The 27,253-nt window shown below is 36.6% G+C and overlaps 1 long non-coding RNA gene across 1 annotated transcript in view; it reads left to right on the forward strand.

The window, feature by feature from the left end:
- LOC148190385 (uncharacterized) overlaps window positions 1–27,054 on the forward strand; it is a 54,081-nt gene extending 27,027 nt beyond the window's left edge. Inside the window, exons 7-8 of the long non-coding RNA XR_015776349.1 lie at window positions 658–774; window positions 24,888–27,054. This is a non-coding gene — a long non-coding RNA (uncharacterized LOC148190385). The remainder of the gene's footprint in view (window positions 1–657; window positions 775–24,887) is intronic.
- Window positions 27,055–27,253: the final 199 nt, after the last annotated feature.

The following is a 27,253-nucleotide window of genomic DNA, read 5'->3' on the forward strand; positions in this document are numbered from 1 at the left end:
GTTTTGTTAACTCTTTAAAACTGGGATCATCACTTCTCAGAATGTCTAGCAAATTGCAAGAAATTCGTAGATTCAGAAGAATATTTTAAATAAATCTAGAGGAAAATTTCTTGAGAACTATATATGTAAGATTCTTATAATTATGTATTTTCTATTTATTAATATTTTTTGTAGAATTATTATAATTTGTTTAGCATTTTTTTAGGTCATTACCTTTATTTTTAACTCTACAGTTTGGTTAGTTTTGGGTTGTTTTTTTTGTTGGTGGTGATAATTTTCAATTCATTTTCTAGTACTTTATAAAGTTAATGCTAATAATTCATTACATTTTAATCATTTAGGTCATAGTTAGTGTTGGAGTTGCATCAGACTGCATTAAACTAAGAGGTGTCTTTAGTATGCTCCCTCCTCCATCATGCAAATAGTCTGGGTACACCTCTTTGCTATGTCCATCTTATGCGAGATATAAAAGTAAATTTACAAGCTCCTTGCTGCTGCAAACACTGAATTATTATTTTGACATCTTCAGCTTGTTTAAACTGTTTATTCTGTTTAAGGAGTACAATGAGTAGAAGCTACTTTTAATGGCTCTTCAATTTCTGCTTGTACTTGCCCCCCCCCCCCTTCTCTCTCTCTCTCTCTCTCTCTCTCACTCAGAAAGAAACCTGGGATCTGTCATGGCCATCCACCTTCTGTTGTATGCAGGGAACACAGCAACCTCTTCTGGACAAACGTGAAAGCAGCAGCGGATGTAATGAAGCCCACACAACAGACGTGAGTAACACCTATTATCACTGCGAGTCTGAAAAATCTAGGTTTGCAGAAATTATGACAACACTTTGAGGAAATTAAACAGCACTTTATTGTCATAACTGTATTGCTGCTAAACAGTTACAGAGTTTGAAATCGGGCCATTGACTCATACTGACATCTCCCAGGAAATGTTAAAAATCCCAAACGTCTGGCGTCACATCTGAACAGATAACTAACTAGTAATTTGACTTGAAAAAAAATCCTATTATTGCCTGGGGAAGCGTTAAAAAGTATTCCATGATCAATGTATCTGATTAGTTTGCTTTGACGGTACACTGGTGAGCTAATCAGGCCAAAGGGATCAATGGAGCGGTTGTCAGGCTGCCTTGCATTCCTTCTATCTTCAGATAACTACAATGTAAATGACTGGGTACTAAAGGAAACCCTACTGGGACGCATACTAAACTCTGCCTGTGCTGCATTGTGCACAGGGGAATCTCTACAGACACTTAGCCAGTTCTTAATCAGTACTGTGCGAAAAATAGGTCCCTATTACACAGCCCTCTCTGAGTCTCTTATCATCATATTTGTCAGAGCTGCTTTATTCATTTCCAGATCAGTTTCCTCCGACTGTAAACTTTACAGCCCTTGTAGCAAATCCTTGTGGTACGATCCTTATTGTTGCTGAATGGCTCTGAACCTCTTTCTTTCTCCTTCTCCGCCCCTCTCTCTTTATCAGCAAGGTAGCAAGAGCTACGGGGCCACCAGATGCTCTCCAAGCCTATTTGTCTTTCCCTTTTCACAGACAAACTAATTGCTAAACAAAAGGTGCTGGCATGTCCTGTCGAGTACCCTTGTAAATGCTTTACAGCCACACTTCCATTCTGCGGGATAGTTAAGTGGCTAATTATAAAAGGATCACAAAAGAGTCTGATTAGGGATAAAGGAGAGGAGAAGGAGGAGGCTGTGATGCTACAGTCTCCTGCACAGGGCAGCTTACACACTTAGCTCTACGTAAATCAAGTATCACTGATGAAACTTCACAAAGACATGTGAAGTGTGGACTCACAATCTGTTGTTGTTCAAATACAGTGACTGTAGAGGCTTGATTGCTGCCTCTTAAGTGTGGTGCTCGTGTGAATTGTGGTAATACGAATGGATGCAGTTAGATAAAGCAGGGGTGGACAGATCTCATTGTGATCCTTTTTGAACACAGTACTGTAGACTTGGGCTGAAACTTTGTTGTTTTCAAAAGCCATTTATTTACTGACAGTTTTGATTCAGGGATTAATTGTTTAGTCTATGAAATGTCAGAAAATAACAACATATAAACTCAAACTTTTTTAATTTACTATCACAGATGACCTCCAGTTCTGGATACTGACATATGCAAATACTCCATTATGTCAAAATACTCATAATATAGAAAAATGACCACTGAGAGTGTGCTATAATTGTGTATACTCAAGTTTATTACTAGATTATTATTACAAATACATTCTTGTGTAAAATTAGCTGTTCTGCAATTTAATCTAGGGGTGGAGGGAAGATTGATACAGTCTAGTATCATGACATTTTGGTGATATTGCATCAATACATGGATGCTAAAGTTTTATTGCATAAATTATTAATATTGCAAGTACAAATTAAACTTTAGGTAGCCCACTAGAATAATAGTAATTTGCATTTTCAGTCCATTAGATACATTTTGTTATAAGAAGAATTACTGAAATAATACATAAAATAGGATGTTAAAAAAATATAACAAATCACAATATATGTTATTGGAATACTCAGCATATGACAGAATGCCTAAAATAGCAATAATATTGTATTGTGACTTAAATTTCCCAGTCATATCGTATCATGGGTCCTCTGGTGATTCCCAACCCGAGTTTAATATGATGTTTGATACAGTATATATTTTATGAACGGATGATCTGAAACATAACTACCCAAAAAGCTGCTGAAAAATTTCCCTTCAAAATTTAAGTATAAAAAAGCATAAAATGAAACTGCAAATGCAAATATCTAAGCAGTAAAATTGTCTTCATTTTTTTGTTCATATTTTGAATGCATACATTGAAGCAACTAACATTTTATGTTTTGCTAAAATTTTATGATTTTATGCGACGCATTATTTGAATTGAGTAAATGTACTGAGGTACAGTCCACCACTTGAACAAAAAAAAAATTCCAGCAATTACTTACTTTGAGCAAATAGAATGAATATATTGTCCCCATTTTTGCATAGAGTGTGGAAGGATTGAAATATGTGCAATTTAATGCTGTCCAATACAACTCCATTACAAATGATGGCCTCTAAAATTACAACAGAGTTCGATCAACACCACTCTGACAGACCATTTCTTCACAAAGGTAGTATTTCTTGCAGGGCTGCTGATTGGATTGCATTATACTGTACAGGTGTTGCTGTTAGTGAAAGTGAAGCCTTCACAGAAGCAGAAGGAGAAAAGTAGAAAATGCTTCTGTTGATGTGTGTGTTTGTGTGTATGTGTGTGTGAAAATGTGTCCCATCACCTGCTGATGTGCTTAAGTGTGTGTGTGTGTGTGTGTGCGTACTTTTGAGCTTCTCTGTGTACAGGCCAAGAAAACAAAGAGCCCCTGACTCCCTATCTTGACAAAGTTGGGTAATTAACGACAGAGCCTATTAAAGGGAGAATATTCAGCCAGTGATGAATGGCTTTAATAACAGGGCCGTGTTCTCTCTAACAGAGACAGATCCTCCCGCCACCGTCTCCCTGCCCACCAGATAAAACTACCCAGACTCCCATCTCACCACCCTCTTCATCTTGCCTTTTCCCATCGGCAGTCTCGCTCCTTCTCTATTTTCTGTCTTTGTGTTTCCTCTTTCACTCACTTTAAAAAAAATCTTTGCTTTCTCTCAAATATTTCATCTATTTGGATTTTTTTTCCATAATTCATGCTTCGTAGTTTCAAGGTTTAGTCACATCAGACACACTTAAATTTTATTCACAAAGCATACTGTCCACAAAAACATGTTCAGTATTTGTATAATACGTGAAGCGCCACCTTTTTGGCTACCTGCATGAGTATTTTGTGCATGTTTATCTTGTAAGACATCATTTGCCTCTTTGTGTAGGGGCCATGCAAATTGGACAGTTAAGAAGCGCCAGGACCGATTTATGTTGGCGTGCAGCCCTTTAACAGGGACTCTGCTACTGCTTTATGTGTCCTGGTGGGGTTGGGGGCAAGGGCTTACCACAGGGGTCACATTCATCACCGCCCCGTATTGTGAGTTTGGTCCAGATGTCTGTCCTCATTAAAACAGACCGCTCTGAAAGTGAAAACATTCAAATTGGTGAGCGTTAAGCAGCCACTCACCCGTGTAGGTGTCCGAGTGTGTAAGACGCATACAACCACAACACACCCAGTTCAATTATAATCAGGGACATTTGTTGCGTGCTTCTCTCTTCTCTACTGACAGGTGTCTAATAAGGGTAAAATTCTAATTAAATTTATTCTATGCATTCTATGTTTTTGTTTGAGGCTTGTGTCGACCCTATACAAGATAAAGGAGAACATATGATGATGAATTTAATATTTTTATTTATTTATTTTAGTTATGTGGTATTGCATGCACTATATATCCCCTTCTATGTTAAATGTTGTCAATGAAGGTGTTAATGTCATGTTATGTTTTCTCTGTTGTTATTTTTAGCAGTGTATAGTGGTTTGGATTTGTGTGTCTTATTTTGTTATGTATAAATGTAAAAAAGATTTATTTAATTTTTTTTAAAATTTAAAAAAGGTATTCTATGCAGGATCATCAGTTACTGTAAACATGCTTGCCAACAAAAGTGAAAGTAAAAGTCAAACCCAGACTCACTGTGATTTAGCATATCGCCTCACTATATTTTCATTTTTCATCACTGTATTTCTTTGATGCCTGCTGTTTACTGTCTGGTGCCCGGTCACTACTTTTTTGTAAAGCTCTAGCCTCAGCTGGCTGCTGTTGGCCTACACACTTATTAATGTCCTGAATACAAAGGAAAATAAGAAAATACAGGCAGAGTGCAAAGTCTCTGCAGGAAGAAAGAGTTGTAGGTGATGACTGAGAGAAATTATTTCCAAATGAGTCTATACTTTTTTGTGGAAAATCCTGCATAGTATACCTTTTAAAAAGTCATATAAAAAAAGAATTCAACAGCAACATCTCTTTGTAGACACAATGTTCTCATTGGCCTTATACTCTACACATCTCACTGTGAACAGTTTTCACTGTGATACTTTCCAAAGAAGTAGTCTCTAATAAAAATAGTTGACAGCATGTGTTGTAAATTATCCAGAGTAAATGGGGCGCTAATTCTGGAAAGACAAGTTGCTGTTGAATAAACATAATTTGTCAGTATTACATTGGTGGACACAGAAATGTCAGACATAGCTTTTACAAAAATCAGATGCTTCAGATTTTGGCATTGTCAGGTACAGGCATGCGCGCGGGCACACACACGCACACATGCACACACACTGGGCTCTTTTCCAAAGTGACTCCCATGTGTGTAGGGACCTTCGCACAGAGGTTGTAGCATCAGGCGCTCCCTCACAGGACCAAAGGCAGCGAGTCCATTAAATACACATGAGAGTCTAATTAGGGCCCCCCTCATGCAGCGGGCTTGGAGGTAGGAGTCATCAGGGAACGACACTGCCGAGACCCTGACACTCAGAGAACACACTCTGTAAATTAATAGAGAATGACCAAGAAGTACCTCTGTGACTGACTGGGACCTCTGCTTCCTTGGAGGCAAAAATGTTCAGTGCTGATTGCTCTCATTAAATTTGTTATAGTGATATAATTATGAAAATATGCCTGGAAAATGGGATGACTCTTGGTGTGTGGTTAGTTTGCATACTATGGTAAATTTGATATGAATGTTTAATATTTATACGGTTCATGTGACCTTTAAATGAGACTAGAGAGAAGGTATTGTTGAGTGTGTATTTTAGTTTGTGGCCTCATTTTGCCCAGTTTCACTACTAATTCAGTACCATTAAACATCTCTGTTTTGGTCTTTAAATGAATGATAGTCAACTATCCTGAACAACATTAACATAAGTGATCATTTTGCTAATTTGTTCGGAATTCAAGAAGGAAAAAAGACTCGACTATATTTCCCATTATAATTAGGTTGATAATAATGTTGGGTGAATTATTGCATTTTTGTTATTCAGGAGGAAAGACTTTCCTCTGCTGCATGTCAGATGAGATATTAGTGCGGACATAATTCTTATTCTGGCAGCAGCACGGTGACTGATATTATTTAAATTACACCTCCTTGGGCAAAGTATTCGGAAATACTTTGCGGATGAGAATTCATCACAAAATGGTGTTGAGAAAATGAGGGACATCAGGGTTTGATTATACTGACAAAAATGTCTTTTTTCAGAGGGAAATGACTAATGTTGTGTACTGGCCACATCCTCCCATAGCCCTGCATTTTGTATTCACCATGTCTATTCATTTTATTGATTTGATATGAGATAGACACACAGACAGCTGACAAATGGATTTGGAAGTACAACCAACTAAAACCCCTTTACCAATGCAGGTGATCCCCACTTAACTATTGCTGTGACTTTAAGACCAATTGCCTGCACCAGTAATGATTTGGACATGTCTATATCTTGTAACCCAGCAGATCTCTTCTGTTTTGGGGGCAAAGGACAATATTCTGGGAGCTCTGGTGTAACCAGCAAATAGTCAGGCTAGGATGTATTCTTCAGGTCCAGGCACACCGAACCCACATAAAAGCAAAATTTTTGATGGCATACTATACAATGATTTTTTTCATGATAACTGAAAAAAATATTATACAATAACTTTTTTCATATTTTAGGATGACATACTATAGTGTGACTTTTTTATGATGTTACATGACATATAATATGACCATTTGTATAAACTATCCAGGAAATATTATACTATGACGTTTTTTGATGACATACTGCATTATGACGTTTTGACATTATTTTTCAAGACATACTAGAATATATTGTTTTATCCTGATTTTTCATGACATTCTATCTTATGATGTTTTTTCTTGAATTTTCACAACATATTACACTGTGAAATGTTTTGATGATTTTTGACAACATACTATACTATGACATTTTTTTCTTATTTTTCACGACATACTATATTATGACGTTTTCTCATGATATTTGATGACATACTGTATTATGACATTTTGTCATGATTTTTGAACACAAACTAAATTGAAGTTGCAAGCAGTTTACTCAGTTGGTGAGAGCAGTTGCCTGTAGACTATTAGGTCAGTAGTTTGAATCCCACCAAGACATGCCATAGCATAGAATGTTCCAAAAAAACCCAGCCAAAAACACCATAATATAGCATTTTGAAAAAATAACCAAAAAGTATATACTATAGTGTGGCAAAAATGTCGAAATATGATATGCCGTAAATACAGCTCAAAACAGCATTAAATGGTGTGTCAAAACAAGCCATAGCATAGAATGTTGTAAAAACTGCCAAAACATCATCATATGGCATGTTGAAAGAATGACCGAAGATACAAGGGTATTGCATGGCAGAAAATGTAAAAAAATTCCATGTCCCAAAAACAGCTGAAAAGGGTATAAAATAGCGTGCTGAAACAGGCCATAGCACAGAATGTTGCTAAAATGGCCAAAAACACCATAATGTAACATGTCAGTGAAATGACAGAAAATACTCTACTATACAATGGCAAAAATGTCAAAATATGACATGTCCCAAAAACAGCTGAAAACACCTCAAAACAGCATAACAAAGCATGCAGAGACATGTCATGGCATAGAATGTTGCAAAAACGACCAAAACACCATAAAAATCCATGTTGAAAAAGTTACCAAAAAAGGCAAGGCTATAGTATGGCAAAAATGTCAAAATATGACACGTCTCAAAAACAGCTAAAAACATCTCAAAACAGCATAAAATAGTGTGCCAATGCATGCCATAGCATAGCATTCTGCACAAACGGCCAAAAACACCATAAAAACGCATGTTGGAAAGATGACCGAAAAAGGCAAGGCTATAGTATGGCAAAAATGTCAAAATATGACATGTCCCAAAAACATCAGAAAACATCTCAAAACAGCATAAAATAGTGTGCCAATGCATGCCATAGCATAGCATTTTGCAAAAACGGCCAAAAACACCATAAAAACGCATGTTGAAAAAATGACCAAAAAAGGCAAGGCTATAGTATGGCAAAAATGTCAAAATATGACATGTCCCAAAAACATCAGAAAACACCTCAAAACAGCATAAAATAGTGTGCCAATGCATGCCATAGCATAGCATTTTGCAAAAACGGCCAAAAACACAATTAAAATGCATGTTGAAAAAATGATCGAAAAGGCAAGGCTATAGTATGGCAAAAATGTCAAAATGTGACATTTCCCAAAAAAGCTGAAAACACCTCAAAACACCATAAAATACAGTGCCAACAAAAGCCGTAGCATAGTATTTTGAAAAAAACGGCCAAAAATACAACGATTGTGCATGTTGAAAAAATAACCGAAAAAGGCAAGGCTATAGTATGGCAAAAATATCAAAATATGACATGTCCCAAAAACATCTGAAAACATCTCAAAACAGCATAAAATAGTGTGCCAATGCATGCCATAGCATAGCATTCTGCACAAACGGCCAAAAACACCATAAAACGCATGTTGGAAAGATGACCGAAAAAGGCAAGGCTATAGTATGGCAAAAATGTCAAAATATGACATGTCCCAAAAACAGCTGAAAACGCCCCAAAACAACATAACAAAGTATGCAGAAACATGTCATGGCATAGTATGTTGCAAAAACGGCCAAGAACACCATTAAAATGCATGTTGAAAAAATGACCAAAGAGGCAAGGCTATAGTATGGCAAAAATGTCAAAATATGACATGTCCCAAAAACATCAGAAAACACCTCAAAACAGCATAAAATATCGTGCTAAAACACGCCATATCATAGAATGTTGCAAAAACAGCCAAAAACACCATTAAAACGCATGTTGAAAAAATGACAGAAAAAGGCAAGGCTATAGTATGGCAAAAATGTCAAAATATGACATGTCCCAAAAACAGCTGAAAACATCTCAAAACAACATAACAAAGCATGCAGAGACATGTCATGGCATAGACTGTTGCAAAAACGACCAAAACACCATAAAAATCCATGTTGAAAAAGTTACCAAAAAAGGCAAGGCTATAGTATGACAAAGATGTCAAAATATGACACGTCTCAAAAACAGCTGAAAACATCTCAAAACAGCATAAAATATCGTGCTAAAACACGCCATATCATAGAATGTTGCAAAAACGGCCAAAAACACCATTAAAACGCATGTTGAAAAAATGACAGAAAAAGGCAAGGCTATAGTATGGCAAAAATGTCAAAATATGACATGTCCCAAAAACAGCTGAAAACATCTCAAAACAACATAACAAAGCATGCAGAGACATGTCATGGCATAGAATGTTGCAAAAACGACCAAAACACCATAAAAATCCATGTTGAAAAAGTTACCAAAAAAGGCAAGGCTATAGTATGACAAAGATGTCAAAATATGACACGTCTCAAAAACAGCTGAAAACATCTCAAAACAGCATAAAATAGTGTGCCAATGCATGCCATAGCATAGCATTCTGCACAAACGGCCAAAAACACCATAAAAACGCATGTTGGAAAGATGACCGAAAAAGGCAAGGCTATAGTATGGCAAAAATGTCAAAATATGACATGTCCCAAAAACAGCTGAAAACATCTCAAAACAGCATAAAATAGTGTGCCAATGCATGCCATAGCATAGCATTCTGCACAAACGGCCAAAAACACCATAAAAATGCATGTTGGAAAGATGACAGAAAAAGGCAAGGCTATAGTATGGCAAAAATGTCAAAATATGACATGTCCCAAAAACATCAGAAAACACCTCAAAACAGCATAAAATATCCTGCTAAAACTCGCCATATCATGAAATGTTGCAAAAACGGCCAAAAATACCATTAAAACGCATGTTGAAAAAATGACAGAAAAAGGCAAGGCTATAGTATGGCAAAAATGTCAAAATATGACATGTCCCAAAAACAGCTGAAAACATCTCAAAACAACATAACAAAGCATGCAGAGACATGTCATGGCATTGAATGTTGCAAAAACGACCAAAACACCATAAAAATCCATGTTGAAAAAGTTACCAAAAAAGGCAAGGCTATAGTATGACAAAAATGTCAAAATATGACACGTCTCAAAAACAGCTGAAAACATCTCAAAACAGCATAAAATATTGTGCCAATGCATGCCATAGCATAGCATTCTGCAAAAACGGCCAAAAACACCATAAAAACGCATGTTGGAAAGATGACAGAAAAAGGCAAGGCTATAGTATGGCAAAAATGTCAAAATATGACATGTCCCAAAAACAGCTGAAAACATCTCAAAACAGCATAAAATAGTGTGCCAATGCATGCCATAGCATAGCATTTTGCAAAAACGGCCAAAAACACCATTAAAATGCATGTTGAAAAAATGACAGAAAAAGGCAAGGCTATAGTATGGCAAAAATGTCAAAATATGACATGTCCCAAAAACAGCTGAAAACACCTCAAAACAACATAACAAAGTATGCAGAAACATGTCATGGCATAGTATGTTGCAAAAACGGCCAAAAACACCATAAAAACGCTTGTTGAAAAAATGACAGAAAAAGGCAAGGCTATAGTATGGCAAAAATGTCAAAATATTACATGTCCCAAAAACATCAGAAAACACCTCAAAACAGCATAAAATATCGTGCTAAAACACACCATATCATAGAATGTTGAAAAAATGGCCAAAAACACCATGAAAACGCATTTTGAAAAAATGACAGAAAAAGGCAAGGCTATAGTATGGCAAAAATGTCAAAATATGACATGTCCCAAAAACATCAGAAAACACCTCAAAACAGCATAAAATATCCTGCTAAAACTCGCCATATCATAAAATGTTGCAAAAACGGCCAAAAACACCATTAAAATGCATGTTGAAAAAATGACAGAAAAAGGCAAGGCTATAGTATGGCAAAAATGTCAAAATATGACATGTCCCAAAAACAGCTGAAAACATCTCAAAACAACATAACAAAGCATGCAGAGACATGTCATGGCATAGAATGTTGCAAAAACGACCAAAACACCTAAAAAAATCCATGTTGAAAAAGTTACCAAAAAAGGCAAGGCTATAGTATGACAAAAATGTCAAAATATGATACGTCTCAAAAACAGCTGAAAACATTTCAAAACAGCATAAAATAGTGTGCCAATGCATGCCATAGCATAGCATTCTGCACAAACGGCCAAAAACACCATAAAAACGCATGTTGGAAAGATGACCGAAAAAGGCAAGGCTATAGTATGGCAAAAATGTCAAAATATGACATGTCCCAAAAACAGCTGAAAACATCTCAAAACAGCATAAAATAGTGTGCCGATGCATGCCATAGCATAGCATTTTGCAAAAACGGCCAAAAACACCATTAAAATGCATGTTGAAAAAATGACCAAAAAAGGCAAGGCTATAGTATGGCAAAAATGTCAAAATATGACATGTCCCAAAAACAGCTGAAAACACCCCAAAACAACATAAAATAGTGTGCCAATGCATGCCATAGCATAGCATTTTGCAAAAAACGGCCAAAAACACCATTAAAATGCATGTTGAAAAAATGACCAAAAAAGGCAAGGCTATAGTATGACAAAAATGTCAAAATATGACATGTCCCAAAAACAGCTGAAAACCCCCCAAAACAACATAACAAAGTATGCAGAAACATGTCATGGCATAGTATGTTGCAAAAACGGCCAAAAACACCATAAAAACGCATGTTGAAAAAATGACAGAAAAAGGCAAGGCTATAGTATGGCAAAAATGTCAAAATATTACATGTCCCAAAAACATCAGAAAACACCTCAAAACAGCATAAAATATCGTGCTAAAACACACCATATCATAGAATGTTGAAAAAATGGCCAAAAATACCATTAAGACGCATTTTGAAAAAATGACAGAAAAAGGCAAGGCTATAGTATGGCAAAAATGTCAAAATATGACATGTCCCAAAAACATCAGAAAACACCTCAAAACAGCATAAAATATCGTGCTAAAACACACCATATCATAGAATGTTGAAAAAATGGCCAAAAAGACCATTAAAACGCATATTGAAAAAATGACAGAAAAAGGCAAGGCTATAGTATGGCAAAAAAAAGTCAAAATATGACATGTCCCAAAAACAGCTGAAAACACCTCAAAACAACATAACAAAGCATGCAGAGACATGTCATGGCAAAGTATGTTGCAAAAACGGCTAAAAACACCATTAAAACACATGTTGAAAAAATGACAGAAAAAGGCAAGGCTATAGTATGGCAAAAATGTCAAAATATTACATGTCCCAAAAACAGCTGAAAACATCTCAAAACAGCATCAAATAGTGTGCCAATGCATGCCATAGCATAGCATTCTGCAAAAACGGCCAAAAACACCATTAAAATGCATGTTGAAAAAATGACCAAAAAAGGCAAGGTTATAGTATGGCAAAAATGTCAAAATATGACATGTCCCAAAACAGCTGAAAACATCTCAAAACAGCATAAAATAGTGTGCCAATGCATGCCATAGCATAGCATTCTGCAAAAACGGCCAAAAACACCATAAAAACGCATGTTGGAAAGATGACAGAAAAAGGCAAGGCTATAGTATGGCAAAAATGTCAAAATATGACATGTCCCAAAAACAGCTGAAAACACCTCAAAACAACATAACAAAGTATGCAGAGACATGTCATGGCATAGTATGTTGCAAAACCGGCCAAAACCACCATTAAAACGCATGTTGAAAAAATGACAGAAAAAGGCTAGGCTATAGTATGGCAAAAATGTCAAAATATGACATGTCCAAAAAAGCTGAAAACACCTCAAAACACCATAAAATAGAGTGCCAACGAATGCCGTAGCATAGTATTTTGAAAAAAACGGCCAAAAATATCACGATTGAGCATGTTGAAAAAATAACCGAAAAGGCAAGGCTATAGTATGGCAAAAATATCAAAATATGACATGTCCCAAAAACAGCTGAAAACATCTCAAACAGCATAAACTAGTGTGCCAATGCATGCCATAGCATAGCATTCTGCAAAAACGGCCAAAAACACCATTAAAATGCATGTTGAAAAAATGACCAAAAAAGGCAAGGTTATAGTATGGCAAAAATGTCAAAATATGACATGTCCCAAAAACAGCTGAAAACATCTCAAAACAGCATAAAATAGTGTGCCAATGCATGCCATAGCATAGCATTCTGGAGAAACGGCCAAAAACGCCATAAAAACGCATGTTGAAAAAATGACAGAAAAAGGCAAGGCTATAGTATGGCAAAAATGTCAAAATATGACATGTCCCAAAAACAGCTGAAAACATCTCAAAACAGCATAAAATAGTGTGCCAATGCATGCCATAGCATAGCATTCTGCAAAAACGGCCAAAAACACCATAAAAACGCATGTTGGAAAGATGACAGAAAAAGGCAAGGCTATAGTATGGCAAAAATGTCAAAATATGACATGTCCCAAAAACAGCTGAAAACACCTCAAAACAACATAACAAAGTATGCAGAGACATGTCATGGCATAGTATGTTGCAAAACCGGCCAAAACCACCATTAAAACGCATGTTGAAAAAATGACAGAAAAAGGCTAGGCTATAGTATGGCAAAAATGTCAAAATATGACATGTCCAAAAAAGCTGAAAACACCTCAAAACACCATAAAATAGAGTGCCAACGAATGCCGTAGCATAGTATTTTGAAAAAAACGGCCAAAAATATCACGATTGAGCATGTTGAAAAAATAACCGAAAAGGCAAGGCTATAGTATGGCAAAAATATCAAAATATGACATGTCCCAAAAACAGCTGAAAACATCTCAAAACAGCATAAACTAGTGTGCCAATGCATGCCATAGCATAGCATTCTGCAAAAACGGCCAAAAACACCATTAAAATGCATGTTGAAAAAATGACCAAAAAAGGCAAGGTTATAGTATGGCAAAAATGTCAAAATATGACATGTCCCAAAAACAGCTGAAAACATCTCAAAACAGCATAAAATAGTGTGCCAATGCATGCCATAGCATAGCATTCTGCAGAAACGGCCAAAAACACCATAAAAACGCATGTTGAAAAAATGACAGAAAAAGGCAAGGCTATAGTATGGCAAAAATGTCAAAATATGACATGTCCCAAAAACAGCTGAAAACATCTCAAAACAGCATAAAATAGTGTGCCAATGCATGCCATAGCATAGCATTCTGCAAAAACGGCCAAAAACACCATTAAAATGCATGTTGAAAAAATGACAGAAAAAGGCAAGGCTATAGTATGGCAAAAATGTCAAAATATGACATGTCCCAAAAACAGCTGAAAACACCCTAAAACAACATAACAAAGTATGCAGAAACATGTCATGGCATAGTATGTTGCAAAAACGGCCAAAAACACCATAAAAACGCATGTTGAAAAAATGACAGAAAAAGGCAAGGCTATAGTATGGCAAAAATGTCAAAATATTACATGTCCCAAAAACAGCTGAAAACACTTCAAAACAGCATAAAATATCGTGCTGAAAGACACCATATCATAGAATGTTGCAAAACAGCTTGAAACACCATGAAAAAGCATGTTGAAAAAATGACCAAAAAGGCAAGGCTATAGTATGGCAAAAATGTCAAAATATGACATGTCCCAAAAACATCAGAAAACACCTCAAAACAGCATAAAATATCGTGCTAAAACACGCCATATCGTAGAATGTTGCAAAAACAGACAAAAACACCATTAAAACGCATGTTGAAAAAATAACCGAAAAGGCAAGGCAAAAATGTCAAAATATGACATGTCCCAAAAACAGCTGAAAACACCTCAAAACAACATAACAAAGTATGCAGAGACATGTCATGGCATAGTATGTTGCAAAAACGGCCAAAACCACCATTAAAACGCATGTTGAAAAAATGACAGAAAAAGGCAAGGCTATAGTATGGCAAAAATGTCAAAATATGACATGTCCAAAAAACGTCAGAAAACACTTCAAAACAGCATAAAATATCGTGCTAAAACACACCATATCATAGAATGTTGCAAAAATTGCCAAAAACACCATTAAAACGCATGTTGAAAAAATGACAGAAAAAGGCAAGGCTATAGTATGGCAAAAATGTCAAAATATGACATGTCCCAAAAACAGCTGAACACACCTCAAAACAGCATAAAATAGCATGCCAAAAGACACCATAACATAGTACGTTGCAAAAACAGCCAAAAACATCACAACTGAGCATGTTGAAAAAATAACTGAAAAGGCAAGGTTATAGTATGGCAAAAATGTCAAAATATGACATGTCCCAAAAACATCAGAAAACACCTCAAAACAGCATAAAATATCGTGCTAAAACACGCCAATCATAGAATGTTGCAAAAACGGCCAAAAACACCATTAAAACGCATGTTGAAAAAATGACAGAAAAAGGCAAGGCTATAGTATGGCAAAAATGTCAAAATATGACATGTCCCAAAAACAGCTGAAAACATCTCAAAACAACATAACAAAGTATGCAGAGACATGTCATGGCATAGTATGTTGCAAAAACGGCCAAAAACACCATAAAAACGTATGTTGAAAAAATGACCAAAAAGGCAAGGCTATAGTATGGCAAAAATGTCAAAATATGACATGTCCCAAAAACATCAGAAAACACCTCAAAACAGCATAAAATATCGTGCTAAAACACGCCATATCATAGAATGTTGCAAAAACGGACAAAAACACCATTAAAACGCATGTTGAAAAAATGACCAAAAAAGGCAAGGCTATAGTATGGCAAAAATGTCAAAATATGACATGTCCCAAAAACAGCTGAAAACATCTCAAAACAACATAACAAAGTATGCAGAGACATGTCATGGCATAGTATGTTGCAAAAACGGCCAAAAACACCATTAAAATGCATGTTGAAAAAATGACCAAAAAGGCAAGGCTATAGTATGGCAAAAATGTCAAAATATTACATGTCCCAAAAACATCAGAAAACACCTCAAAACAGCATAAAATATCGTGCTAAAACACACCAATCATAGAATGTTGCAAAAACGGCCAAAAACACCATTAAAATGCATGTTGAAAAAATGACCAAAAAGGCAAGGCTATAGTATGGCAAAAATGTCAAAATATGACATGTCCCAAAAACAGCTGAAAACATCTCAAAACAGCATAAAATAGTGTGCCAATGCATGCCATAGCATAGCATTCTGCACAAACGGCCAAAAACACCATAAAAACGCATGTTGAAAAAATGACAGAAAAAGGCAAGGCTATAGTATGGCAAAAATGTCAAAATATTACATGTCCCAAAAACAGCTGAAAACACTTCAAAACAGCATAAAATATCGTGCTAAAAGACACCATATCATAGAATGTTGCAAAACAGCTTGAAACACCATGAAAAAGCATGTGGAAAAAATGACCAAAAAGGCAAGGCTATAGTATGGCAAAAATGTCAAAATATGACATGTCCCAAAAACATCAGAAAACACCTCAAAACAGCATAAAATATCGTGCTAAAACACGCCATATCATAGAATGTTGCAAAAACAGACAAAAACACCATTAAAACGCATGTTGAAAAAATGACCGAAAAGGCAAGGCAAAAATGTCAAAATATGACATGTCCCAAAAACAGCTGAAAACACCTCAAAACAACATAACAAAGTATGCAGAGACATGTCATGGCATAGTATGTTGCAAAAACGGCCAAAACCACCATTAAAACGCATGTTGAAAAAATGACAGAAAAAGGCTAGGCTATAGTATGGCAAAAATGTCAAAATATGACATGTCCAAAAAACGTCAGAAAACACTTCAAAACAGCATAAAATATCGTGCTAAAACACACCATATCATAGAATGTTGCAAAAATTGCCAAAAATACCATTAAAACGCATGTTGAAAAAATGACAGAAAAAGGCAAGGCTATAGTATGGCAAAAATGTCAAAATATGACATGTCCCAAAAACAGCTGAAAACATCTCAAAACAGCATAAAATAGTGTGCCAATGCATGCCATAGCATAGCATTCTGCACAAACAGCCAAAAACACCATAAAAAGCATGTTGGAAAAATGACCGAAAAAGGCAAGGCTATAGTATGGCAAAAATGTCAAAATATGACATGTCCCAAAAACAGCTGAAAACACCTCAAAACAGCATAAAATATCGTGCTAAAACACGCCAATCATAGAATGTTGCAAAAACGGCCAAAAACACCATTAAAACGCATGTTGAAAAAATGACAGAAAAAGGCAAGGCTATAGTATGGCAAAAATGTCAAAATATGACATGTCCCAAAAACATCAGAAAACACCTGAAAACAGCATAAAATATCGTGCCAAAACACGCCATATCATCGAATGCTGCAAAAACGGCCAAAAACACCATTAAAACGCATGTTGAAAAAATGACAGAAAAAGGCAAGGCTATAGTATGGCAAAAAATTCAAAATATGACATGTCCCAAAAACAGCTGAAGACAGCATAAAATAGCTAGCTAAGACATGCCATAGCATAGAATGTTGCAAAAACAGACAAAAATGCCATTATATAGCAAGTTGAAAAGTTGATTGAAAAAATACAATGCTGTACTTTCACTAGAAAAGAACCACACCTTCAACGACAAGATCAGTTTGACAATTTATTGACATGAATGGGATTGGTATGAACATGGATTGATGAATTCTTTATTGTGGGAACGATGGTTGAGTGCAGTGTGGCCAAGCATCGGTGGGGAATCCGCCGTGACTCCTGGGCACGAGAGACCCCCTAGGACCCTACGGAGAGAAGGAGGAAACAAGAAAAGCTATCAGGGGGTTGGGATGCAGAAAGCGAGAACGGAAAAGGAGGAGCGAGTTAAGAGGGTATTTCGGAAGGAGCACGGTTGAGGTGTGGTCGTGCTCCCGAAACTCTGCTGGGCAGCTTCACATGGCGAAAATTGTCAAAATAGGATCATCTCAAAAACAGCTCAAAACACCTCAAAACAACATAAAATAACATACTCAGACAGGCTATACAACAGTATCTTGCCAAAATGGCCAAAAACTCCATGAAATGGCATGTTGAAAAAAATGACTAAAAAGGCAAGGCTATGTGAGCAAAAATGTCAAAATATGACGTCCAAAAAACACCTGAAAACACCTCAAAACTGCATAAAATAGCGTGCCAATGCATGCCATGGCATATGTTTTGCAAAAACGGCCAAAAACACCATAAAAAAGCATGTTGACAAAATGACTGAAAAAATGTCAAAATATGACATGTACTAAAAACAGCTGAAAACAGCTGAAAACAGCATAAAATAGCATGCAAACACAGGCCATAACATAGAATGTTGAAAAAACGGCCAAAAACATCATAATATAGCATGTTGAAAAACTGACTGAAAGGCAAAAATGTCAAAATATGACAAGTCCCAAAAACAGCTGAAAACATAACAAAACAGCATAAAATAGCTAGCCAAGACATGCCATAGCATAGAATGTTGCAAAAACGGACAAAAATGCCATTATATAGCAAGTTGAAAAATTTATCAAAAAAATACAATTCTATACTTTCACTACACCTTCCACAAGAACCACACCTTCAACAAGAAGATCAGTTTGACAATTTATTGACATGAATTGAATTGGTATGAACATAGATTGATGAATTCTTTATTGTGGGATCGATGGTTGAGTGCAGTGTGGCGATGCATCGGTGGGGAATCCGCCGTGGCTCCTGGCTGTGACAGACGCCTTAGAACCCTATGGAGAGAAGGAGGAAACAAGAAAAGACGATCAGGGGGTTGGGGTGCAGAAAGCAAGAACGGGAGACGAGTAGCGGGTTAAGAGAGTATTTAAGCCGGAAGGAGCACGGTTGAGGTGTGGTCAAAATTGGCGAAATATGACATTTCATATTTAAAATAGCATTTAAAAAAGCGGCAAAAACGGCCAAAAACACCATAAAAAAGCATGTTAAAAAAATGACCGAAAAAACAAGGCTATAGCATGGCAAAAATGTCAAAATATGACATGTCCCAAAATCAGCTGAAAACACCTCAAAACAGCATAAAATAACGTGCCAATGCATGCCATAGCGTAGTATTTTGCAAAAAGGGCCAAACACACTATAATAAAGTATGTTGAAAAAATGACCGAAAAGACAAGGCTATAGTATGGCAAAAATGTCAAAATATGGCATGTTTCAAAAACACTTAAAAACATCTCAAAACAAAATAAAATAGCCTGCAGAGAAAGGCCATAACATAGTATGTTGCAAAAATGGCTTACAACACCATAAAAAGCATGTTGAAAAAATGACCGAAAAGGCAAGGCTATAGTAAGGCAAAAATGTCAAAATATGACATGTCTCAAAAACAGCTAAAAGCAACTGGAAACAGCATAAAATATCCTGCAGAGAAACGCCATAGCATAGTCTCTTGCAAAAATGGCCAAAAACATCAAAATACAGCAAGTTGAAAAAAAGAACGAAAAGGCAAGGCTATAGTAAGGCAAAAATGTCAAAATATGACATGTCTCAAAAACAGCTAAAAGCAACTGGAAACAGCATAAAATATCCTGCAGAGAAACGCCATAGCATAGTCTCTTGCAAAAATGGCCAAAAACATCAAAATACAGCAAGTTGAAAAAAAGAACGAAAAGGCAAGGCTATAGTAAGGCAAAAATGTCAAAATATGACATGTCTCAAAAATAGCTAAAAACACCTCAAAACAGCAGAAAATAGCGTGCCAAAGCATGCCATAGCATAGTCTTTTGCAAAAAAAGCCAAAAACACCATTTTATAGAAAGTTTAAAAAAAATGACCGAAAAGGCAAGGCTATAGTAAGGCAAAAATGTCAAAATATGACATGTCTCAAAAACAGCTAAAAACACCTCAAAACAGCATAAAATATCCTGCAGAGAAACGCCATGGCATAGTCCTTTGCAAAAACGGCCAAAAACATCAAATTACAGCATGTTGAAAAAATGACCGAAAAGGCAAGGCTATAGTAAGGCAAAAATGTCAAAATAGGACATGTCTCAAAAATAGCTAAAAACACCTCAAAACAGCAGAAAATAGCGTGCCAAAACACGCCATAGCATAGTCTTTTGCAAAAAAAGCAAAAAATACCATTTTATAGAAAGTTTAAAAAAATGACCGAAAAGGCAAGGCTATAGTAAGGCAAAAATGTCAAAATATGACATGTCTCAAAAACAGCTAAAAGCAACTGGAAACAGCATAAAATATCCTGCAGAGAAACGCCATAGCATAGTCTCTTGCAAAAATGGCCAAAAACATCAAAATACAGCATGTTGAAAAAAAGAACGAAAAGGCAAGGCTATAGTAAGGCAAAAATGTCAAAATATGACATGTCTCAAAAATAGCTAAAAACACCTCAAAACAGCAGAAAATAGCATGCCAAAGCATGCCATAGCATAGTCTTTTGCAAAAAAAAGCAAAAAATACCATTTTATAGAAAGTTTAAAAAAAATGACCGAAAAGGCAAGGCTATAGTAAGGCAAAAATGTCAAAATATGACATGTCTCAAAAATAGCTAAAAACACCTCAAAACAGCAGAAAATAGCGTGCCAAAACACGCCAAAGCAAAGTCCTTTGCAAAAACGGCCAAAAACATCAAATTACAGCATGTTGAAAAAATGACCGAAAAGGCAAGGCTATAGTAAGGCAAAAATGTCAAAATATGACATGTCTCAAAAATAGCTAAAAACACCTCAAAACAGCAGAAAATAGCGTGCCAAAGCACGCCATAGCATAGTCTTTTGCAAAAACGGCAAAAAATACCATTTTATAGAAAGTTTAAAAAAGATGACCGAAAAGGCAAGGCTATAGTAAGGCAAAAATGTCAAAATATGACATGTCTCAAAAACAGCTAAAAGCAACTGGAAACAGCATAAAATAATGTGCCAATGCATGCCATAGCGTAGTATTTTGCAAAAATGACCAAAAACACCATAAAAACGCATGTTGAAAAAATGACCAAAAAAGGCAAGGCTATAGTATGGCAAAAATGTCAAAATATGACACGTCTCAAAAACAGCTGAAAACACCTCAAAACCACATAAAATAGCGTGCCATAACACGCCATAGCATAGTCTTTTGCAAAAACGGCAAAAAATACCATTTTATAGAAAGTTTTTTAAAAAATGACCGAAAAGGCAAGGCTATAGTAAGGCAAAAATGTCAAAATATGACATGTCTCAAAAACAGCTAAAAGCAACTGGAAACAGCATAAAATATCCTGCAGAGAAACGCCATAGCATAGTCTCTTGCAAAAATGGCCAAAAACATCAAAATACAGCATGTTGAAAAAAAGAACGAAAAGGCAAGGCTATAGTAAGGCAAAAATGTCAAAATATGACATGTCTCAAAAATAGCTAAAAGCAACTGGAAACAGCTTAAAATAATGTGCCAATGCATGCCATAGCGTAGTATTTTGCAAAAATGACCAAAAACACCATAAAAACGCATGTTGAAAAAATGACCAAAAAAGGCAAGGCTATAGTATGGCAAAACTGTCAAAATATGACATGTCCCAAAAACATCAGAAAACACGTCAAAACAGCATAAAATATCATGCCAATGCATGCCATAGCGTAGTATTTTGAAAAAACAGCCAAAAACACCATAAAAAGCATGTTGGAAAAATGACCGAAAAAGGCAAGGCTATAGTATGGCAAAAATGTCAAAATATGACATGTCTCAAAACAGCTAAACACACTTTGTAACAGCATGAAATAGCCTGCAGACAAAGGCCATGGCATAGTCTTTTGCAAAACAGCCAAAAACACCATTTTATCGCATGTTTAAAACAATGACCGAAAAGGCGAGGATATAGTATGGCAAAAATGTCAAATATGACGTCCCAAAAACAGCTGAAAACATCTTAAAACAGCATAAAATAGCATGCCAAAAGACGCCATAGCATAGTATGTTGCAAAAACGGCTCATAGCATGTTGAAAAATTGACTGAAGAGGCAAGGCTATAGTATGGCAAAAATGTCAAAAAATGACGTCCCAAAAACAGCTGAAAACACGCCAAAACAGCATAAAATAGCGTGCTGAGACACGCCATAGCATAAAATGTTGCAATAACGGCCAACAACACCATGATATATCATGTTGAAAAAATGACACCTCCCTTGTGAGGTGTTCAGGGCACATCCCACCAGTAGGAGGCCCCAGGGAAGACCCAGGACATGCTGGGGAGACTATCACTCCCAGCTGGCCTGGGAACACCTCGGGATCCCTCGGGAAGAGCTGGACGAAGTGGCCAGGGAGAGGGAAGTCTTGGCTTCCATGCTTAGGCTGCTGCCCCTGCGACCCGACCCCGGATAATCGGTAGACAATGGATGGATGGATGGATAAACAAGGCTATAGTATGGTAAAAATGTCAAAATATGACATGTCCGGGGTGCCTGGTGGCTTGGTGGGTAGGGCGGCACCCCATGTGCAGAGGCTGTGTCCTCACTGCAGCGGCTGCGGGTTCGGGTCTGGCCTCAGTGCTTTGCTTCGTGTCTCTCCCTCTCTCTCTCTCCCCCTTTTGCACTCGAGTTGTCCTGTCAGTTAAAATGTCAAAATATGACAAAATCAAAAACAGTTGAAAACACCTCAAAACAGCATGAAATAGCTTACCAAGACACACCAGAGCATAGAATGTTGCAAAAACGATCCAAACACCATAATATAGCATGTTGAAAAAATGACAAAAGCAAGCAAGGCTATAATATGGCAAAAACTGTGAAAAGATGATATGTCCAAAAAACAGCTGGAAACACCTCAAAAAAGGTTAAAATACTGTGCAGAGACACGCCATAGCATAGAATGTTGCGAATGCGGCCAAAAACACCATAATATAGCATGTCGAAAAAATGACCGAAATAGCAAGGTTACAGTATGGCAAAAAATGTTAAAAAATGATAGTTCCAAAAACATCTGAAAACACCTCAAAACAAAATAAATTAGACTGCAGAGAAAGGCCATAGCATAGTATTTTGCAAAAATGGCTTGAAACACCATGAAAAGCACATTGAAAAAATGACCAAAAAAAGCAAGGCTATAGTATGGCAAAACTGTCAAAATATGATATGTCCCAAAATCAGCTGAAAACACCTCAAAAAAGCATAAAATAACGTGCCAATGCATGCCATAACATAGTATTTTGCAAAAACGGCCAAACACACTATAATAAAGTGTGTTGAAAAAATGACCGAAAAAACATACTACACTATGACTTTTTTTAATGACATACTATAATTTTTTTCGTGATTTTTGATTACACACTATACTAGCACTTTTTATTGATGATTTTAACGACATACCTATTCTTTTATAAATTAAAAAAAAAAATCATGACTTTTGAGAGCATACAATTCTTTTTTTTAAATGATTTTTGATTACATATTATTCTATGACTTTTTTTGATGACATGCCTGTGCAGGTGGTATCCTACTTTTATCTGTGATTTTTTTAAAAAAGCTGCCTCTTCACCATACCACTCTACTCTTCTATGACAGCTCTGGCCTTTAAGCTCAGCACTGTTATCACTGGGACGTCACATTTAACCAGAGCATCACTGACATCATTATTCTGAGCGTCCTGTCGCAGTGACTGACGGCTGTTTTGACACTCTCTACCTCATCGGCTGCACACACACGTGCAGTCGGAGGGCTGACTTACAATAATACAATACTAAAAATGTCAGCGGCTCCATTTAACTTTATTGGTTTTAATGCCAGTGGCTAAGGTATTTTTTTATGGCCCACTTTCTTAAACATCTTGCGGTGAGATAGAGCTGTCTAAATTGTATTATACATTATAAACTTCTACAAGTATATGGCAGTAGCTTCACAGCCAATGTTGAGCACACTCTTTTGGGCACAAAATTCATGTAAATTATGGTGCAGATTATCTACTTGTACTCATTTATGGACCACTGTATGGTCACACAGATGGGCAACGACCATGGTGGCCAATTGGCCTTCTGTCTCAAACATAACAGACCCTTTTGTTTACCTTTAAAACGCCAATATATCTGACACATGCCGTCTCTCAGCATAGATGTTGCTGCACATTAACTGCACTTTAACCCCACATTTCTGGCCAGCGAGCCATAATCCAACACTACTCCACACCTTTTGGTTTCTAATACTGTTTTATTATTTTGTATTATTATACCATATTTGAAAATATAATGTAATGTGGCACTGTTCGTTTTTTAATATAAACCTGCCATTCTCAGAAGATTACAGCCACGCACTGGGAAAGTTTATGTGTCTAGGTAGTTCAGCATTCTTTGTATTAACTGTTTTCAATCTTGTCTTTTTCGTTTATGCTCTGTATGACTGTAAGTGTGTCCAACGTTACCCACCAATGTATCAGCTGTCTGGCTACAGTATCTCATTAGTCCGGACTTTTTGAATGACCCTAAAGATATCTGTGCTAATGCTAAAATAAGATCATATATAATCCCCCAAAACCATTGCAACTGCGACAAAGGCTTCGTCCCATTTCACTAACACATTTAACATTTTTTTACTGTGAAGAGAACTCAGATTCCTAAAGTGCCCCAAAATGAATTACATTGTGGATTATCATGTAATTATGGATCTTTCCAAAGTCTGATAGAGCAGGAAAATTGAGTTCTGAATATTTCATAATGCGCAGCACCATCTTTGTTGAGAAAATTATTTAGGGATAGCATGCTCATTTGCAGAATGGATAAAGGTTCATTGCATGGCACCAGAGTGCAGTAATTGGAAATCTCTAGCGATTCAAAGCAGTCATTCAGAGATAAGCACATGTCCTTGATAGCTGTGCATTCAGTGCAACATTAATCCTTCATCAGATGCCCAAAAACTGCCGTTCAACCCCGTCAAACTGTTGCTGTTTATGTTATGTGTGCCATATATAAATCATACTGATGCGACAAATGTGCACTTTGTGTTTTTTCTGCAGATGATAGAAGCCACCATCAACACAGCTGAAAACTGGTATCACACACACACACACACACACACACACACACACGCACACACCTGTGATTTTGATTTTACACTTAAGTTGAAGCATTTATTATGAATTCTTTAGGCAATGTGAATAAAGATAATGTTCAGACAGGTACAACTCTGATATCAACATCAGACAATGATAACAATGTTATTGCATCATGAGATAATATCACCATTACAAAGGAAAACAAAACAACCAAACAACTTAAGGTTGGATAAATTACACATTTATATGAACACTCTGACTGGGATGTAAAAGAATAATTTTGTCGCCTCTAGAAAACATATGAAGAAACGCCAGTTTTGAAAAATGTCATCTTTAAAAGGCAAATCTAAATGTCAGAGAGACAGATACTTTACACATAGAGAGCACTGCCTTCTGGGCGTAACACAGAGAGGCGTGAGAATAATATTTTCTCCCAGTTGAAATGAACTGCAATTACCCGGCATCAAGCATACAAAGCAGTACACTCACATTCACATAGCCTGGAGAGGAGCGTGGTCACTGTTTGCAACATTACTCAGGGAATCAGAGAAAGGAAAGCACTACAACAGCAAGAACTATGTTTTTTCTAATGTCACAGGGAAAAGTAGACACTTTACTGTGTTACAATCTGCAATATGCTACTGGGATGTTATAAAATACAGAGCAGGAACAGTTAGATAATTAACTGATAAATTTGATTGTTGCAGTTTTTCGAATGAAAGATTAATAAACATCAGTGAGAAACAAAGTGGTTTTAAGGTGTCATCTGTCACTCATACAAATTGTTGGGGTTTTTTTAAATTTCAACATGGAAACACTTTAACTATCTCCACCACAATTTAGCATTTATAAGCACTATATAAGCATTAAATAAATAGTTTGTAACACACTAGGGGCATATAAGGTCATTTTAAGAGTGTATTAATGCACAATGTTTGTCCACTTTTGTCAGACATATCTTACAACTATGCATTTCTATACTGTCTTATTATCTGTTATTTTACCAGCCTTCACTTAGGGCCATGACACACCAAGCCAACATTTGGCTGTTGGACAGTTTCGGGCGGTCAGGGAGCGTCTATCACCCTGTGTATCACCCAGTGTTGGCACTTGTTGGATCTTTCTTTTCCCAGACAATTCAGCATGTCAAATAAGAGCATCTGTGAATGAAATCGTTCTGATTGGGGGTTAGTCTCAGTGCACGACGAGCAAAACGAAAGTGGGGAAAGTAAACAAAGAGCCGTTAGCCAAATCTCCTGCCCTCCTGACATTATGAGGAGGGCATGAGATCCAAACAAACTTCTTATTTTAATTCTTTCTGAATTTTCTTTTCTTTCTTTCAACAGCGGGGTGTGTCATCAATGTGCTAACTGGCTAACTAGCATCTTAAATCGGTCTTTTTGTTCTTCCAGTTTCCAGGTTTAAATGACAAAAACAGACTTCCACCACCCTCTGGCATAGAGAGTTTTTTCCTCTCATGCAGGGCCAGCACATGTGTGCCATTGGCTGTTGGCTGTAGTCTTTGCGGTGTGTTCAGTACAACTTTTGGCTGAGACGCAGGCGATGTGAAGAGATACAATAGTTGGCCTTTGTTGCCACTAATTCTCTGATGTCAGTTTGGTGTGTCTGGGCTTAAATGAGTGTCCACAGGAGGACACACACTTGTTGACAAATACATTTTAATAAATTATTAACAAGTGCTTATAAGTGCTAAATATGAGGAATTAATGTGAAGTGTTACCAAATATATTTTACTTAAAACTGGAAATCACTGCAGCTAATTGATTCGCTGACTCTCACTGTACGGCTGATGTTTCAACAATGTAACAAAATAAATGCAGTTTTCTTGACTCAACCCGTGCATTGAAGTTATTGCATATGAATGTGTGCAAGTGTTTATTTCAGCATGTGTGTGTACTCCTCTGTTTATTTGTGCGTGGGTGAGAGTCTGGCTCAGCTATTGGCATGGGGTCACAACTCCTGCCCAGCAGAGAGCAGAGATGAAGCAAGTGGAGCAGCAAGCCCTGTTTGGGTTTAAATTTTGCATGCTGGTGAATGTCAATCTCATGAATAAGCAAAGCAGGAATAAAGCCCTCCTTGGCCCTCAGTTTGTTTTGAAGTTTCTGTGTAAAACGTCCTTACTTCTCAGTATGAATGAGTACATTATTCATTAACACTAATGAATAATCAATATAAACAGAGGCCCAAGTGGGTGATTCCTTTTCAATCATCAGTTGGGCATCTGCAGGTATGGTGCTAAATAAAAAGCAAAAGGAAGAAGAGGATAAAACTGAGGTGCAAGGAGAAACGAAGTCCGAAGAGGTAAA

The sequence above is a fragment of the Plectropomus leopardus genome, chromosome 1, assembly GCF_026936395.1.
Source record: "Plectropomus leopardus strain MGB_pleo_1.0 chromosome 1, ASM2693639v1, whole genome shotgun sequence".
NCBI lineage: Eukaryota > Metazoa > Chordata > Actinopteri > Perciformes > Serranidae > Plectropomus > Plectropomus leopardus.